This window comes from Lichenostomus cassidix, chromosome Z (assembly GCF_008360975.1).
Source record: "Lichenostomus cassidix isolate B80296 chromosome Z, HeHo_3.0, whole genome shotgun sequence".
In the NCBI taxonomy this organism is placed as follows: domain Eukaryota; kingdom Metazoa; phylum Chordata; class Aves; order Passeriformes; family Meliphagidae; genus Lichenostomus; species Lichenostomus cassidix.
This window is the reverse complement of record NC_139511.1, coordinates 14,917,123-14,937,142: the sequence shown is the minus strand read 5'-3', so window position 1 is coordinate 14,937,142 and position 20,020 is coordinate 14,917,123. Positions and strand designations below refer to the sequence as shown.

Genomic DNA, 20,020 nt, shown 5'->3' with positions numbered 1-20,020 from the left:
TCCTGTTGAGAGCTACCAACTTTACTCTCAAGCCAAGACACATTTGTAACCAGTCTCAGAAGCATGCCCTGCATTTTTGCTGAGAGTTGATTGTGAGGAGGAAGAAAGACAGCTCTGATGTAGCCTACATTTTTATGTTCTATAAAAGAGAAGACTGTGATCTATTACAGTGGCAGTTATTTTCTATAAAATAAATGGTGGAAAATTATATAGAGAAATAGAGAGTGAGTGGAGTTAAAATTCCAGAATGAATAAATCTAGTAGTTCACCTATAGTTTGATTCCACCATTAAATTCTACATGGACACAGCATCTAAATAGTAACTGTAAATAAAAACCCAAAAGCAGCTTCCAGTGAAAACTGTAGCTATGTATGAAGCTGTCATCCTCTCCAAGTTTAGTTTATAAGATTGTGTGTACTAGCAAAAAATCTCTACAACATGGTAATCTGCAGTACATGGCTGCAGAAGTCAAACTTCTCAGTACAATTTGGTTTCAGTTCAGTCTAGTTATTCATGCAGATATGTTAATAAAAGGTGTGTAGTTTTTGTAAAAATTATACATAATATGTTGATGGGGTAGACTTTTCAGCCTGTACTCTGGAATATCAGCTGATGCTGGTTTTGATCATTGGATCACCCCCAATTCACAGCCATGCAGTTACTTTTGCTTGGATATATCTTGGCTCATGTGGAGCCTTTGCACAGCAACTTTCACAAAAAAGCAGTTTTCATCCTGCCCTGTACTGGGACATCATATAGGCTTCATCATTAACATACACATCTTTGAAAACAGGTAACTTGGACAGCCTTCTGAGAGGTTTAGTTTTAATGAGATCAGGTTTCTTTGTCCTGGTACAGTGTTGAAATACTATCAAAATCAGTAAAGTAAAATAAATTAATGAGATCAGAATCTGAGATTCATATCTGAAGTTCAGCATTTGGCGGGGGGGGAGGTGTATCTGTGTGATAGTCCATGGGGGACCATGGATCTGTGTCTTGGTTTGAGACAATGTAAAGGGGAACACTCTGGAATGCGTTGTCTCCCTTTATAGGTTTAACCAAGCCATTCCGCCAATAAGGAGCAAAAACAAGAAGAGGTAAGTGAATAAAATAGCAGTTTACTAACCAGTAGAACATGGACAGGCAAAAAATAACAGTGAATAACTGCTAGATACAAAATTGCTAAATCCTGAGAACAAAGAGACCCCAGAATGCCGGGGACACCCCTCCCCTCCCCTCCAAAGGTGGTGCGCCGCAGCTGAGTGTGTGGTTCAAAGGAAAAAGGGAAAGGTGGTGTCAGCCCTGCCCCATCCCTGCCCTGTTTATCTCCCTGACAGCTGGACCTCTGGCTGGTATTCTCTGGATTAGGGGGCCAGAACTCCAGGAGGGACTTCACCTTCCTTGTGGCAGGAGACAACACGACAGGCAAAGCAAGGCAGCTGGGCTGGAGTCACTTGCAGTCATCTCTCCTTGGCTGGACACCCTCGGTGAGTGGGCCAGCTTGGACTGCAGTGGGGGCTGCCCCATTGGCAGCAACAGGTGGGCACCTATGGCATTCTCCCCAAGGCAGCTTCTCTGAGATGAGAAAAAAGGGAAAAAATGAGAAGAGAATCCAAGAAGGGAAGAAAAACCTCTGCCAAAGCAAAGATGAAACAGCCAGCGAAGCAAACTGCACATGGCAAAAGGCAGCAAGCTGCCCAGGAGGGCTGGTTTTAAAAACGCCCCTGATAGCACCTCCTACACACAACGTTCATGTTTGTAGGGTCTTAAAGATACAGGAACAAGTTTTGGGCACAGAAGACATGGAATTATGTCTACAGTCTATAAACTGTTGAATGAATGACATTTGTCCATGTATATGGTGTTGTTCACCTGTGACCAATATAGTGTGGGTGATGTTCCTCATTTATGAAGTAATCCAAGTATAATTCAATAAATTATTAAATCAAATTAAGAATATGTCTAAGTTATGTTAGCTGCTTAAGAATGTGATATACTTTATCCTCTACTCTTAATATTATTTTTTAACATAATTAAGCAGATTTAAATTCTTTGAGGCCAAGAAAAGGGCTGTTTTCACCTAGGTCCTCAAAAAGTAACTTCAGGGTGTAGTTAAAAACAGCTGGATGGTCTTCTCTGTGACTTGGAAGAGAAATAATGAGTGTTAAGTGAAACAACCAAAGCCCTTTACTACTGGGTTCACTTGTTTGAAACCTTCCTACATATGCAGGTTGGTTTATACTTTAGCTCCATGTGGTTTCAAAAGTGGTGAGAATGGACCACTACCATTCTTCATTCTCTCACAGAACTTTTTGAAGTAGTTTCACACAGAATCATGAGATCTGAGTTCTGTTTAAACCACAGCCGTGAACCACTTGCAACTCTAAGCAAGCCATGTTTTAAATTAAATTGAAAAACTTAAAAGCCACCTGAATGTTTGTTCAGTTTTATTCATAACTCCATTTTTTAACCTTCCAAAGGACAGCTCCAAAAACCTTTGGAGAGGTGTCTATTTGAACATTTTCTACAGCAAAGTGCAGAGCTCCTAATACAGAACAAATCTTCCTCCATGTCCCACAGGAAGCAGAGGTGGTAATGTGTGTTGTATTGACCCTGGCCGGATGACAGGCACCCACCAAAGCTGCTCTCTCACTACTCTCTGCAGCTGGACAGGGAAGAGAAAATACAACTAAGGGTTCGTGGGTTAAGATAAGAACAGGGACAGATCACTCACCAATTACCGTCACAGGAAAAAGACTCAGCTTGGGGATATTAATTTATCACTAACAAAATCAGAGCAGGATAATGAGAAGTAAAAGAAATGTTAAAAGCCACCTCCATTCCTCCCTCCTTCCCAAGCTCTACCTCCTCCCCTTTAACGTTGCAGAGAGATGGGGAATGGGGGTTACAGTCAGTTCATCGCAGGTTGTTTCTTCTGCTGCTCAGGAAGAGGAGCCCTTGCCCTGCTCCAGCACTGGCTCCCTCCCACAGGAGACAGTCCTCCACAAACTTCTCCAGCATGAGTCCCTCCCATGGGCAGCAATTCTCCACAAACTGCTGCAATGTGGGTCACTGTTCCACACAGTACAGTCTTTCAGGCACAGCCTGCTCCTGCGTAGGTACCCTGCAGAGTTACCAAGTCCTACCAGGAAACCTGATCCAGCATGGGCTTCTCTCTCCTTGGGTCTGCAGGTCCCTGCCAGGACCCTGCTCCAGCATTTCCCACAGGGTCACAGGCCCCTCTCTGGCATCTGCTGACTCCAACATGGGTCTTCTCCATGGGCTGGAGGTGGATCTCTGCATCCCTGTGAACTTCCAAGCGCTGCAGGGGCACAGCTGCTTCACTGTGGGCTGCACCCCAGGCTGCAGGGGAATCTCAGCTCCTGTGCCTCCTTCTCCACTGACCTTGGTGTCTGCAGAGTTGTTCCTGTCAAATATTTTCTCTTCTTTCTTCCCTGACCACAATAACACCTGTGCAGTAACTTTTTTTATTTCCTTCTTGAATATGTTATCACAGATAACTGCTGATGGGCTCAGCCATGGCCAGCAGCAGGTCCTTCCTGGCTGGCCTTGGCCCTGACAGACATAGGAGAAGTTTCCAGCAGCTTCTCTCAGAAGCCACCTCTGTAGCCCACCTGCTACCAAAACCTGGCCATGCAAGCCCATTACAGTGAGATACAGCTTTGGAAGCCTTGTAGAAGAAAAGTGATGGTTGCAATGTGCTAGCATGAGATAAGTGCTACATGCACCCAGCTCCCAGCGGAGTATGTGGCTGACACTGTACATGTGAGGGAGAGTGAAGGAGTGGCAGGGGGGATGCCGGGGGAGAAAGAGGATGCTCAGCAACCTGGCTGTGTACAAAACAGATGGCGTATTGTAGTCCTGGGTTTTCAACTGAGGTTTGATGCTGAGGCTCACACTACAACACAGGTGAAAATCCACAACTTAAGCTAGGTTTTTGACTTCACTGATAGGTTTCTGATGAAAATTGCAATCTCAGCTACAAAAATTTGCCAGGACAGTTGATCAGGCTTTGCTGTGCTTTATGGAGGAAAATACAGGAATATGGGAAAATAAACTGCAAGTTTTTGCAAACAATATGCATGTATTTTGTTTACAGTTTGAAATATCTGTGTGTCAGTGGAAGATTTTATATTGTTTACTTGATAGTGGTGTGTATCAGTGATGAAGTTGTGAGACAGATCATCTAGGCAAAATATAATCCTGACAAAATGAAAGGAGCATCCATGCCCAAAGTGTTTAAGAACAAAGCTCATCCTAGAGCAGTGTGGTATGGAATTAAAAAGGTGGTGGTGTGCATCAGCATCCAGGACACATCACAGCATGATAGAGAGCAGAGTCTGCCTCTACTCAGGTGTAATCTGCTGGCATATTAGGAGGAAAATTTAGCATAAATAAAGCTTGTGGACAAATAGTGCATATAGCTGCTTCATTCTGCTTCCCTTTTCTTCTGTGATAGGAATTTGATGTGTTTACTGATAACTGCTAGAAAAGATCCAAAGACAAGAAGCTTGTCCAGGCTGTTCCTGCCTGTACCTCATGAGAGGTCAAGCCCTGGGGTCAGGTGCTGGGGAGGGCAATGGTTTTTGTGTGGATTTACTGACTTTTCTGTTGAGCTGCCTCCAAGAGTACAGATGCCCACTCTGTGAACCCTATTAAGCCTATGAACCCTATTAAGCAGCTCTGGGTTGAGGAGTCCGCATGAACTAGAGGTGGAACAGGCAGAAAGGGTGGCAGAAATAATATGTAAAAGTAAGCACAGACAACTTCAGGAGCAGGAATGGCCAGACCATGGGCAGGCAAGGATGTGATGATGCTGAGACTTGCATCAGGAAAAGGGAAAGTGTCAGAGAGAGGCCACAAAGCCCCAGGTGCAGGTGTGCTGGGGTAACAGGTGTGGATTGAGGACCCAAGTAGGAATTTGCAGAGTTTACCTTCAATCTCCCATACATTAATTTCAGAGCAGTTTGCCATTTCAGTAGTTCTTTGAATGTAGTCCTTGGTGTACAATTTAGATAGACTTGAAAATTAGAATTTATGGCATATGGAAAAGCAATAAATGGTTTTACCACTCTGACTTGGTGTTAAATGTGACTTAAGGACCAGTGAGGTATCTGTGTTATCTGCATGATCAGCAAATGCATGTTTGACTGGTGTAGGAGCAGTTGAGATAATATGATAGGTTAATGTACAGCTGTAGCAGTCTGATAGTGCAATGTTTTTATTGATTGTCTCAGTAAATGCACCAGGGTATTAGGTTTGCTTGTCACAGTGCTTAGTGCCTGGGGTAGTTGAGCAAGTTACTTTTCCACTGAGTTGACCCCCAAGTCCCAGAGTCTTTCAATCAAACTCCTTAGATTTCATACACTGGCAATTCCTTTCCTTTTCTAATGGGCTGTATTAAAGAAAATGTGTCACCTTTTGCACCATGTAATACTAAATCAGATCAGAATTCATGCACAATTATGTCAGTGGAAATACAATATTACAGACTTGCTTATCTCAAGATAGCACATGGAAAAATAAACTTGCACAGCTGACAGATTTACTTGAATCTGCAGATAAGTTTTTTGTAAGTAATTGAGCTGAGAAATGTATATGGATTATTTTAATACATATCAAAAATGTATTAGAAAAATTACTAATAAATATTCAAGTATTGTTTTATTCTTCTTTCTCATTCTCCTATTTCCTTTATCTTTTTATATTTTCTCACCCTTTTCAGATGCTAAGGTTTCCAGGATGGGAAAAACAGATTTTATCCTAGCGAATTGTTTTTGTTCTGAAGGCTAACAGCTTTAGAAAAACAAAATTGATACCACTCCTTTTTGTAATGTCATAGATACTCTAATGCCAGAGTAACAGAGAGCCCTGAGAGAAAAGCATTCTATTGAAAAAGTGTTGCTTTCTGTTAGTCTTCAGAACAGCATTGCTAATCAGAAGCTTTCTTGCAATCGGAAATAGAAATTTAAGATCAGTTGCTCAACAGATGTGCTTTTTTGTATTTTACACAAAAGAATGGTACGATTCCTCCTACCTTCACAATATTAACCAGTGCCTTGCTATGCCTTAAATGCATGGTATTAGCTATAATTTAAAATTAATTACGGAAAAGCCATTTGTTGACTTTTAATTACTGTTTGATTAAAATTTTAAATACCAACAGGACAAGAGTAGATGGAAATTCTTAGTAATGCCTTCTCCGCTGCTGAGCAAGAGGCTAATTTGTAGTTGGATTATAGTTTTTAAAAACATTTGTAGAAAATTTGAAATTTGTGCATATGTATATATACACCAAAGCATCTTGTTTTGTATTTTCTGTACTCACAGGACTACTTTCCTTCCTATTTTCAAAGAACAAATGCTGCCTGAATCTTTTATATTGATACACAGCAAATAGTGAAGATCAAGGAACAGTTTACTCAGCAATTTTTCTGAAGTATGATAGACATCTCTGCATTTTGATAGAAGAATGGTTTGCATAGTAATAGTTGTGGTTTCTGTGTAGTCTGTTTAAGATTTTACAGTCTGTTCAGGGAATGCTTGAAGCTGCATTATCAGAAATTACATTATGTAATGTTATAGACCAAGGGTCAGTTTGTTACTAAATAGTTGTTTCAAGTGGTTCTTACACTGTGTAATCCTTTTCACTCATCTACCTCAGGATATATTGATTCAGAAGAAAATGTATTTTAATACAGTGATGTTTTTAGAAAGAGAAAGTTATGCTGAATTTTGAAGTCTTAGTGCATGAATACCGAAATGTCATTCCCTGAAAGTGCTAAAGTTTGGGTTTTTTCCACCAGTGAAGTGTTGTTGGTTTATTGAACATTGTAGTTTCTGGTTTTGAGACTGGCTGCCTTTGAAAGGATGCCACTGTTTCCTTTCAGTAAAAGGTCTGGGGCTGTTGTCAGTAACTGATGTCACTTAGACTTTTTGGAACTACCCTAGCGCCAAAAAGGCCCAACCAAAATCGAGCAGGTTGAAAAGCAGCACATCCCACTGTTGGAGCTCCCCAAAAAATTTGGGTGATAAACACCTTAGTAACACAGCTGTTTGACAATGCACCTTTGAATCTGGTCAAAGGACAGCACAACCCCTCCTTGGGAGCTGTTTGGAGAGTCATATAGGGAAAGTTCAGCAAATTTTGTAATTTGAAATTAATGTTTTGATGAGGAGCTAAGATATTACTACAGATAGACACTATCTAATGAGTCTGTAAAACTACCATTGGCTTTTAAAAATGGGTCAGCATTACAATGTGAGGAAAAGTAGAACAATATATAAAGTTTGATGAAGTTTGTAGAACAAAACCAGATTTTTTTTTCAGCTTACCAAATCAGAGTAGTTATAAAATGCAGAGAATAATTGTGTAGGGTAGGAGGAATTAGTTTTCAAAATCTGAACATGAAAAATGTCCTGAAAAACTAGTATTGCCTTTAAAAAACCCATTAAATAAAAGAATCTGCAGTCAGTGGCATCCTACAGCATATTCTTATTTCAGTATTCCTTAACATTTTGAATAAGGTAATTTGCAAGGATGATGTCTGAAATGGCTTCCAGGGAGTCCAGAAGGATGTATTTAATCAAGGATGAAACTTTGGTTTCAGCAGAACACTGTTACAATCATGCTCTTAACAATATCGTACTTTGCTTTTTCCGTCATAGCTGAGGGGTTAGTCAAGAGCAGGGAGCACTCCAACACTGCTACACTACCTTGACCTCCCTGAAGTGTTGTCCTTTCCCTCTGGAGACGCTGACAACACCCAGGCACTGTACTGTTCTTCAGGTCACTATCAATAGCACTGTTCAGAGGTGTATCCTAACGAAGGACACAAGGCAGGAGCATAGCCAGAGCTCTGACACATGGTTATATAGAATGGTATACTAGACAGGTTATTCTTAGGACACTGAAAAGTGTTTGTTCTTATGGAAGTTTTATTTTCTTCTTCTTCTCTCCTCTTTTCCACGTATAATTCATCCTACTCTTGTGCTCTAGGAGAAAATTGGAACTCTGATTATATACACTAAATCATCTCCACCATAAACTACATAACTTTGCAGCATTTCACTGTTTTACTGGTTTAGGGGCTTCTTTAAACCTCTTCAGGGGTGGCTGAGGTTTTAAATATGTTGATTGAGAGTAGTAATTGTAAGGAAAATTGAATATGGTGTGGATGAGATTAAAACAGTGCTGCAAAAAACCACACCTTCTGTTTTCCTCCATAAGATTAGTCACAGTGGGGAGGGGAAAGCTCAGTGCAGCTCTGTCACTGGAATCAACCAGGAGAATTGTACAATGTAAACGGAACATTAAAAAAGTTGGGAACACATGACCATGCAGAATGGCGTAATAGTTAATAGCTTCTTGCCATCCTCTGGGATGCTGGCGCCCAGCAGGCTCTGCTCTGACGGGTGCCCCCTCCCCTGCCTAGAGCAAACAATGAGAAACGCCTAATCGTGGTCATTATCATTGATAATATTACATATTAATGTCAGTAGCGCTACTAATGAAGAGCTTCAACCATCTGTCTGTGGCGGGGAGCAGTTGCAGCGCCGGGCAGCAAAGCACACGCTATCCTTTGGCGCTGGTCAGAAAGTCTCTAGTGCCTCAGAAGCCTTTTTATACCTTCCGATTGGCGGGCTAGGCGCTGATTGGCTGCTTGCCTGTCAATCACACTCTCCCATCCAATCACCATGCAATGCCCGCGCGTCTCGCTGGCCAATCGCTGCCTGTCGGGGGGTTTGGGCGGGACTAGCAGCAGTCCCACAGCGGTCTCGGTCAGCCCCTCAGAGAGGCTGAGCGGTCAGCGAGTGCTCTGTCCGGAACCCCAGGCTCTCCCTGCCTTCTCTTTGTTTTATCATAACACAACAGGGGTGCCTGCCCGGTACTGCAGGGAAATGCTGTGCGTACTGCACACGTCTGTGCTGCCCTGTGTCTGAGTAAGGCTTGTTGGTGAATTCTCCTCCTTTCTCCCCCCTGTAGCACTATATTAATATTTCCCACCACATCAGTGTTTTCAGCGGCACAGGAATCAAGAGCACTGATGTCCAAGCAGAGGTGGTGAGGTGCTGGCAGTGCAGCAGGGTGGCTGTAGAGCTGCGTGCTCAGTGCCGCTGCCGCAGGGCTCGCATCGCAGGAGGAGCAAATCACTGCCAGGGTACAGTGCTGACTGCTGCCTGCTGATTTCTGCTAAAAAGCAAGCAAACCCTCTGCCCTCCCTGCTGTTGTATTGCGATGTGTAAAACAGAAATTCTCATGTGATTTTCAGTTTGAGAAAGGTTTGAAGATGCTTAGGTGTTCAGATTTCCTCTCCTCCCCAAAAACACCAGAGCTCTTACATGTTTGGTGTTGCACGTGGTATTTTACAACTGTGTAGTAAAAATGAACCTATTTCAAAGTCTGTATTGGCAGAATTCAACTGAAGGAAATGTAAAATCGGTGTTAGGACATCAGTATTGGTGCAAGTGATTAGTGTTGCAACCAAGGGCACACTCGTGAGCCAGAAAAAAATACACAGTAAAATTACACATTTTTTCACCTAGGATGGAAATGGTTAGCTAAAAGTAGTATTTGCAAGTTCTTTTTACTTCTAAAAGAAATCAGTGCTGTAGCTGGAAAATACTTATGTGACCCTGTTTGTTCAGAAAGATCACAGGAAGTTTATTTTTACTATATGGTTGAGGTTTTTCTCATATCTGTACAATCTTTCCAGAAAGCAGTGGACTGTACTTCTCAGTACCTTTTTACTTGGCTAAAATATAGGAGTTCCATCATTCTGTCTGCTGATTTCTTGTTCTACTACTACTCCTCTGAAATGTTTTAACAAAAATGCAAGTGCCTCAAATAGTAAACAGGAAAGGTTTCAGCTCACAGAATCGTATAGAATAATTTGGATTAGAAGAGACCATTACATCGTCAGGTGTATGTTGTCTATACTTAATTTTCATGGTAACTTTTGCTCTGTATTCTGACTCAAACTTGTATTTGCGTTCTGCAAGACATTTTAAAAGTGTCATATTTTTGTGTGAAATTATGAATACTTGTCTTACCTACTAGGAAAGTGATGGTATTTGTATTTAATTCTGCTGTTAGTTTTATTAAGCTCTTCATATTAATGCTGTTTTGGCAGCAAGGTCCACTGGTGAGTTTTCTATTGTATGGAGAAAAAGAATTTGCTTTTATCAGCTTCAGTTCTGCCTTTCAAGTTTAGGGAACATTTCTTTCTACAGTCTTATGACAGTAATTAAGAGTCTCAATTTACTCTTTCTAAGCCATTTATTCTTTTGACTATCTTGATTATACTCGTTCCTCTTATGTGCAACTTAAAATGTCCTAGCACTTTTTGTTGCTCATTGTCTTAATTTTCCTCACATTATTTTAATTATTTCAAATATCATGTCTGCTTTAGTGAATCTGCTGTTTTATTGTTATTTTTAATTTTTAACTTGGATTCAATACTTTAGCCGAAATTACCAGGCTTATACAACAGCACTAAGTAAACTACTGGTGTTAGTAATTTAAGTAACTTCATGATCTTCCTCAGAAGCTTGACATCACCTCTTTAAGTAATTCAGTCACCTCCAAACATGGCATCTCAACCTTCCTTCTTTTTGATCTAGATTAATAAACATATTAAACATCATCTCTAGTACAAAATTTTATGATAGTTTACAATTAACCTTTCAGTGTATATGTACCCTCTTTACTTCTTTCTCCTTGCATAGTTATTTTGATACCTTTTTTTTACAACAGCCTAACAAATTTCTTTTAAGCACAATGTAGATTATCATTTGCCTTGCCATTGGTGATACGACTGCTTTAAAATCAAAAAAGTTTCAAGAAACTTGTAATAACTATCAATCAAAAAAAGTTTCAAGAAACTTGTAATAACTAGCTTGAAAATAATAGTGTCTGGTATTAGGAACTCAAAACAACCTACCCAAGAGCCTTGGATTTATGCCATAATCGTAATTTCTTGCACATGTATTTGGTATGGAAGACCTTAGTGAGGTTTCCAGAGGGCTTGTCTGCTTCAAATCAAGTTTTGGTAAAAGAAGTTGTAGAAAAAAATCAACAAATTGAATAATAACAAATTATCAGGTCTGGATGGTGTTTGGTTAAAAATGCTGAAGGAACCTGGGGGAAATAGTTGAACCACAAACAGTAGTGTGGGTTCTTGAAGCTTACGTAGGTCCAGCTTGAGTGGGCAAACTCAGGGACAGAAGAGCCATTGGGAGTTATGTGGAACAAGCAGCTCTGGAAACTCCTGAACCACCATTCTCTGAAAGCCGGAGAAATATTTTGAGAAATTGGTACAGCTGTTTGACCTTAACGTGCTCATTTCTGCCCTTGACCATTCTGTTTCTGTACAGGCACACATCCACCCCGTGCCACGCGTGAGCCGTCCTTCCACGTGTTTAATAGCAAAGAGCTGCAGTACAGTCAGGCTATTTCTAAGTAACACAAAGCAGCCCCTTTTCAAAAAGCTGCTTTAATCCAGTGGAGTTGCTCGTTAGACCCTCTCAGATAATTGTTGTGCCACAAAGTCTAAATGCCTCTAGTGTCTGTGTGTTTAGTCCCAAACTGTCAGACTAGAATAGCGCAGCTTTCTAGAAGAATGACACCTGCTCACTTCCATGTTTTCCATGAGTATCAGATCTCCTCCTAGCCAGTCCTTTTCTGATAAAAATTTCACATCCCTTCTCCCTGTTTACTTAGTATTGCTGTGCCCCAGATATGACAAAGTGCAGATCCAGGAGAAATAATGAAATCTACGGAAAGCAGTCACAAAGGAGAAAAAAAGATCTTTTACTATGGCAGCTATATTCCATGCTGTTGTCGGACTGCAGCTGGGTACTGAGTTTGCAACCAAGGCTGAAAAGCATTTCAACTTTATTTACTAGACGATAAATAATACAATACTGCTAAAAGTTGAAGAAGGGAACTGTAATTGAATTCTTTCAGTGTGGCTGGCGGTTGTTGCTTTCCTGAGTATCACAAAAACAAGCAATGAGTTTAAAGTTTTGGAAAAAGCAAGCTTTTTAAGTATGGAGGGCTAATTTGTCTTCTCTGCTGCAAAGGCCTGTATGAATAAAATAGGTTATCCTTAACAGTCTGCACCTCATTAGTGATGATACACTGTATAACACCCACTGTCAGACAGCAATAGTGGAGTTGGAGAAGCAGGAGGTGGCACAGTGCTCTTGCATCTGTGGACAGCTGGTGCCAGCAAACCTTTGAAGCTGATGCCATCCTACATGGATCTCTGGCATTTGTAAAAAATGTTGCAAAACGATCAGGAATTTAGGAAGGGAGAGATGGTCTTCAATTCTCTTTACAATTTCCTGTTTTCTCTCCTGAAAATAATTCTGTGTTCAAAAGCATCCCCTTTGAGCAGGGATGCATCATGGGTTGAATGCCAACTCTTCTGCAGCTTTTCAGGCTAAGTGCTGTTGGGTGCCCCCTTTTGCTTATTCTAGAGTCTGTCTGTTTCATTCATTTGCTTAATGTCCAATATCCACTCTGAATTGTTAAACAGCAGTGATTTGTTAGTTTGCTGTCAGCTGCAGGTTTCCCAGCCCTCCTCATCTGGCATTTGTGTATCTGTTGATCTTGGTACTTTAAGGTTTTAATAAACAGTATACAAGTTAGGAGATGATGAGGAAAAATGTAAATTGGGGAAGTGCATGTCACATGGTCACTGGTTAAAGTACTTCATTTATTTGTTTCTTTAGGAAAGCAGATAAATTCTGTTGAATGCTTATTTTTTATCTTCTGTATATTAGGTATATCTCAGATGGGGCTTTTTTCTTCTTTGGTTGCAAGGTTTAGTGTAAATAATATCATCTGTGACCCAGTAGGCTTCCTGTGTCAAGAATGCTCAGTGGCTGAGTTAGTAATTCCCAAAGAATGACAAATGTTTGTATTTCCTGCCGTTTATTTTTTCAGCTGTCCTTCCAACATTGCAGTAATCATCTGGATTTGGTATTTCATTTTAACAACATTTTCCTTTCCCTTTTCCATCTAAAGCATCTCCATTCATTATTAGTTCAAGTAAGCAAGCCTTATCATTCAATTCTAAAAGGAAATTCACTTAAAGTGACTGAAGACAAGCTGATAGCTTTTTCTACAACACCTTTTATTGTAAGTAACAGATACATACATGCAGTGCACAGTGAAAGCCTTCCCCTAAGCTACAAATATTTGTTTTTCCGGGGAAAAAAGTACACATTTGAGTAAATAAATGCCTTTGAGTTTCTCTTTTTCTTTCTGATGTTGTAGTCTGCAGCACATTGCTGGAATGTGAGCACCTCTCCAAGTTTTCAGAGTACGTTTTACTGTGGTCCAACTAAAATTTATATGCTTCCCTTCTGATAAATTAGCATGCTGAAGCATATTTAAAATTAATGAGAACAGACTATTGTAGTGGGCAGACATTAAAATAACATTGTTACGAATCACCCTTTGCTGTGATTTTTGCATACTGATGTTGCCATCCCATCTTCGCTAGATGGCTCAGATTTAGACCTTTTCCAAAATTGCAGAAATTCCTAGTAAATTAAAAGAGTTGGGGTTTGGGTTTTTTTTCTCTGTGTGTTTTTTTGTGTGTCTGTTGGGGGTTTGGGAGGGGCTTTTTGGGGGGGTTTGTGGGGGCTTTTTTTTTGGGGTTGGGTTGGGTTTTTTTCCTGATTTCTATGAAGTAAGCATAGAGAGAAAATAGATAGTGGAGACTTTTCAGGTTTTTCTAGAGGTTTTCTCAAAAGATACCGTAGAATTCTTAGTTCACTCATTACTCCTTGCCCACTGTACCACTAGAATATTTGCAGGGTTATTTTCTAGATGCTGCTGTTTTCTCCCATTTTATATGGCTTTGCCTCAAATGCCAACTATTTTTCTACACTGTAATTTTTCAAAAGTTTGAAAAGTAGAGTTTGAACATCCATCCCAGGAAATTATGTAAAAAAAGGAGTGGGTTTGAATGGCTTGTTTCCTTTCCTTCTTCAATTTATTAATTTGATAGATTCCTTGGATAACTATACCTGCTGTTTGAAATATGTATTTATATATCCACTTTGGAACATCACTTAATCTTTTCTGCTCTAGACATTGTAGGATTTCTTTTGAGCTCAAGTAACAGAGCTGGTGATCATGATCATGGTATACTTCTTTTTGATTTTTAATATTCATGGTTCTTTTGACCATCCTTTTCAATCCCAAAGTGTTTTCAAGATGACTTCCTGTAAACATTCCACTCATACAAAGAAAGCCAACCAGATCTCATGTACTACTATTTTCATCTTCATTGCTATAGGTTCATGTTTAGAATTAAGTATTTCAGATAACTACACTTGTTAGTTTAGCTGAGCTAAGGTGTAATGTTTCTCTTTTCCAGATCATATTCCAAATGACTGATCACTTGACAGCAACCAAGTGTTTAAGATTTTGGGATTTGTTCTTCAACTGGTGTAGGCCATCTGGGCTCTGTTGACCTCAGGATATGGAAGGAACATGTAGCATAAGAATTTTATCTCTCTGTGCAGTTGTTCTTTACAAATAGTGTCCCCAAGAAAATGCTTTTGTTTGTCTTTTCCCATAGCAGCTTTTCATTGAGTTAAATCACCGAAATCTAAAACAGAGATTTAAAAATTTGGATTAGTTATTCCAAAGGAGCACTGTATGGGCAGCAAATACAAACAGTAAAGGCATTTCTGTAGTCCTCTGCTCAGCAGTCTTCATGACCAGGCCCAGGCAATTTCATACCAAAGCTATCTTTGCCAGTTTGGGTAAGGAAATTTTAGGGGAAGGAATCTCTTGTGAGTACTGTATCCAAAAATATTAGCAGTCCAAGGTGTGATCATTGGAATTTTGAAATATGTCGGAGTGCAGGGTGTTGGCTGCGAGGTCCAGCAGCTGCAAGAAGTGTTTTGTTATCAGTTAATGTTGGACAATTAAGAGAAGTTAACCTAAATATCCCTTGGCAGGGGCAGGAGACTGATTGAGGCAAAACTATGGTAGGTGATTAGCAGGGGTGATTGCGAATGATGAAGACTATCATCTCTGACGTTAGGACCAAGTTCTTGTAACAGCTAAATTTATGCTTTGTAACTGTATAAAACCATGATGTTTCTGTTCAATAAACGGAACTTTGCATGAACCAGGCTGAGTCACCAAATACAACGCCGACAGAAATACAGAATTACATCTTTCTGTGCTTGATATAAAGATGTTGTTAATAGCGGGGAGTCTGAGAGAGAAACAACAGAGCTGTTTGTTCAGGTGTGGAACTTACTAAGGGTGCTAAGATCCCAATATCCTGTCAACCCAGGACTGGAAAACTTCTAGAGACAGTAAATCTAAATCTAAATGCAGAGTTTGATGCAGAGATAAGTGTCGTAGCCCAATGTGGAGGTAATCTTGAATAGTCAATCTTGTCCTTTGTGCAAAAGCACATTTATCATTATTGTAATATTACAGGGAGAAAATGAAAATTGCAATCTACATACATTGAAATATCACATTAATTTTTACTTCTGCTACATTTAAGAAAATGTGTTTCAGAAGTGTAACTGAAATTTTAAATAGCTGTAACTCCTGCAGTACTGCTGCGTATCAATTCCCTGCATATCAATTAGTGACAGCTGTATAGGCATTTATTGAAAGGTAAATTTCCAGGCTACTTTTAAAATGGAGCACTGTATTATTTTGATGAGCTTCCCGTTGATAATGAGCAGACAACAAAAATGTGTGTGTATGATTTAGATAAGCATCTTTACAATTCAGATGTTTGGCTAACCTCAGTCTTTTAGCATTCCCTTTCTGGTTTCTCTGTCTGTTTTTTCACCCCTGCCTGCATGCAGAATTTTTGTACTAGCTGGTATGTCTTGTTTTCATTCCACTATTCTTCCAGGCCCTTTCATATCAAGGTTCTTCTTATTTAAAATAACTCTTTCCAATAAAACCAGGAGACTCTTTCCTTACATTCTGAGGATTTTTGGACTCTTGAGATTTAACTTTCATGACTATCATCCCTCACATTTGTATAACAGAACTTGAAGAGCTGCATTAACGAGCACCTTGTTAATTGCAGTTTTGCATTCAGCATAGGGTAAACACATTAGAAACACTGCAATTTACAAATTCAACTGTAAAACCATGACCAAAGTTTGTTCTTTAGTAGAATATCAGGACTGTATTCTGACTAAATTAACTATTGCAAGCAACTGATGCACAATATACCAAGATTTCTGTGTTAGCCTCTGTTGGATTACATTGATGTGGCTGGGTACAAAAGGAGTATTAATGAGATCACTGTCAAGCTCCAGTGTTTTTCTGACTCAGGTAAAGCAAGATATTCTCTCTTCCCTTTTCTAAGGATAGTCAAAGGGGTGAAGAAAAAGACATCCAAAAGAAAAATTTCAAGTATTTAAAACATTACCCTAAGTCAAATTCATCATGTGTGTTCTCATCACCCCAGTACTTAACCCCACAGTGCCTTAGTTCTATTAAGTTTCCTTCCAAACAAGGCCAGGAAAGACACAGTAAGGTTTGGCATTGTTAACTTCTTGCTCCTGAATCTATTACCATGAACCAACAAGCTTTCACCCTTTTCAAGTAATATATTTGCTTAGAGTTTGTATGAAATTAACACCTCATAAAAGTTGAGCATTAGTCAAAAAAAGTATCATGCAAGGAAAATTTAAGTTTTGGGTTCTCCCCACTGGATGGTTCTTTGATGAAATGGCATGTTGCTTTATTGCCTTCTTGTTTCTTTTATCTGGAGTGCTGTCTTTACAGTATTCAAATGTGCAGTGAAGGACAGATGAGGAAGGAACATATTTAAAAAGCACTGGGCAACAGTGTGGAATGTGATGGGAAGAAAGAGAAAATAAAGAGCACTAGTAAAAAAATCTCATTTTAAGCATAATTTACATAATTGCCTTTACAGTGTTATTTCTTTACTCTGTGGAAAGCTTGCAATATCTTCTTTTTCTTCAGAATTATTACTGTTGCCCTTGACTTCCCCCTCCCCAGTTTTATGTTTATCTTCTGGCCCTGCAGCAGTCTATGAAAAAATCTAATTTGTTACATAGGTGGTATTGCCAAAAAGTCACAGAAGGTTCAAAATTATTTTTATCAACTCTCAGTGTAATGTTTGAGGAAGAACAGATTGTTGTGCTATTCACACAGAATCACAGAATTCGTAGGGTTGGAAGGGGCCTCTGGAGATATCTAGTCCAGCCTCCCTGCTAAGAGCAGGTTGTTCAGACTCACAGGTGTGGTGTCTTCATAAATAGTGAGTCTGTCCCAGTCTGGGAACACGTCCTAAGATGCAAACATGGAGAGGGGCAGGATTCAAATAGACCCAGAGTGACATTAAGACACAAATGAGGTCAAATGTTGGTAATCAAAACGGTAATACTCATTTACTCACTATCAGAGAAGAGAGCAAGAAAGAAAATAGAAAAGTAGGGAAAATCAGAGAAAGGTAATCACCATGAAGAATCTGCGGCATCCTGCAAAGATCCGTCTTCCTTCATCTGTTGGTCAGGAGAGCTCTGTCAGACTTGCTGTGCATTAGTTTGTGTGGCAGCTAAGGCAGTGCCTTAGGGCAGCAGCTGTGCAGTTTCACTCCAGCTTGGTACCATGGGCACGGTACTCAGGGGATATTCCTGGGATATACCCAGGTAGCTGGCCCTGCAGGTCTCTAATGGTGGGGCATATTCAGTGCCACTGTCATGGGCGATCATGGCCCATTATTGATGGATGATCATGGGACACTATCGGTGCATGATCGTGGCTCATTTTCAATGGATGGTCATGGGACATTATTAGTAGATGATCCTGGCCTATTATCACACCTGATCTTCAGCTGCAAATGTTATCAACATCTGGGCAATGGTGAATCAAGTGGCTCTTCAACAGTTCTTTACCAGGGCTTCAGTATTTTCTTCCACATGTTTATATAGTTGCTGTTGTGCCTACTACCTGCTGTTTGAAATGTAGAATCTTACTAGACAATAACAGTTTATTGCTTCTTTCTATAATAATAATAACCACAAATATAATTTCTCTCTGTAAAACCCTACTCTTCATTATTATGTGGTTTTCTTCATATTTTAAAGTCCTTGGCATGGTTTTCATTTTCATTTTCATTTTCATTTTCATTTTCATCATAAAATAAAAACTTACCTGTTTATCCATCACCAGATATGAGCCATTTTGATAAAGATTCAGAAGACTTTAAGGAGATCAAGTGCCTCCAGAGCTGGAATAGTATTGGCTTGCTATCTTCTTCATGAGCTTCACAGAAAGCCATGGTTAGGGTTTGGAAGGTAATTACTGAGGTGGGGTTTTGAGCAGTGGCCAGACCTTGGGCCAGTATTTCACAGTCTGTGTCTGTGTGCTTTGCTGGGAGGTACTAATGAGATTCTGGGGGGTACTCCTGCCAGTAAAGGACTAATGCATTTACTACTAACTCCTGGGTCTGTTTCATCGGTGCCTAAAGGGAAGTCTGCCAGGGTGTTGAAGCTCTGTGTAGCTGAGTCTCCTGCTGAAGAGTGACGTGGGTACCTGTTTATGGACTATACTTTGGACACCAATTATTAGTTGAAATAATCCAAAGAGTTTTCTCATGGAAGTAGTACTCTCCTGTTTAAGCAATGGAGATTTTTCGGCTTGTTACTAAAAGTCAAGGGGCGATTGGAAGGGTTCCTTACTAATAGCATCAGGGCTATACCTTTGCTTTTGTGGCCACAGGTGACAGACCCTGGAAGGGTTTAGATCTTGAGATGTTTTGGGATGCCTGTTTGTGGGGAAGGGCTTTGCCCTGGTGAGGCACTCTGCTGCCCCACACCCTCCACCCTTACAGCCAGTATCCCAGTCTGGCAGAGCTGCCAAACATGGCATATTGGAGGCAGGGCTGCACTCTACCCTTAGCCAGCCCCTGGGTGGCCAAATGACCAGCCAAATGACCCACTTGGGAGGAGGGCCCACGAAGGCCAAGGGGTATTTAAGGCTGAGTAGGAGGCCAGCATGTGTCTTGACCTTACCTGCTCTTAGAGTTTCTATCTGAGCCCCTCTGGAACCCAGGAGCTGGTAGCTATATGTGTACTTTTCTACCTCCTTTCTGTCTTTCTGTCAGTCTCTCTTTCTTCTTCTAATTCCCTCTGCTTGGAATATTTTAAATAACTTAATATCGAATAGGTTTAAAGTTTGCTAAGTTGGATGGGTCAAGTTAATGCCCAAGTGTTTTATGTTGATTGCATGTTGTATTAAGTCTTTTGCCAAAGTTCTCTGATTTTTCTAAGGTTTGCCAGTAAACTTTTGTCTTGATTAGGCTTCTTGAGAATATCTGGTTGGTATTTCTCCCATGCAGAGTACAGGAACCACTGTAAAGTCCTTTTATTGGGGCTTACAACAGGTAATCCAATGTGACACAAGCAGAGTTCATGTGTCCTCTGATGGCCAAGTGACAGGACTATAGCACTGATACACAGCACACCAGTGGTGACTTTGTGTCAGCTCTCTGTACCTAGCACAAGTTAGTCAGGCTTTGCCTTGGTTGCTATGGTGTGTGCAGAAGTGCTCTATCATACGAGTTTGGGCAACGAGGGTTGTTTTTGGAAGATCCATCTGGAGTCTTTTTCCCTGACAGCATCTTGAAAAACTTCAGCATTTGTTTTTATTCACAGAACTCTCCTTTTATGTTGTTTTTATGATATATCCTTTCTGTTCAAATTAGAAGTTACTAATAGGACATTTATCCACCATAAAATGTTCAAAGTTTTATTCTCTGTACTTAAAACTCTTTTTTTTTTTCCTTTCCTGGCTTAAATCCATTACCTTTGTCAAAGTTTACTTTTAGTCTGGCTTATTTATTTTTCCTTCTTTCCCAGTCATTTGAAATGTTTGGTTCTTACATGCGCTTTCACTTGGAGAGGTGAGAGGTTTGGGGTTAGAGATAGAATTCTTTAGTAAATCAGCCTGTTTTGTCA

The 20,020-nt window shown here is 40.1% G+C and overlaps 1 protein-coding gene across 3 annotated transcripts in view; it reads left to right on the top strand.

Moving 5' to 3' along the window:
- Window positions 1-20,020, top strand: part of MCTP1 (multiple C2 and transmembrane domain containing 1) — a 215,131-nt gene that overhangs the window by 181,685 nt on the left and 13,426 nt on the right. The window lies entirely within an intron of this gene.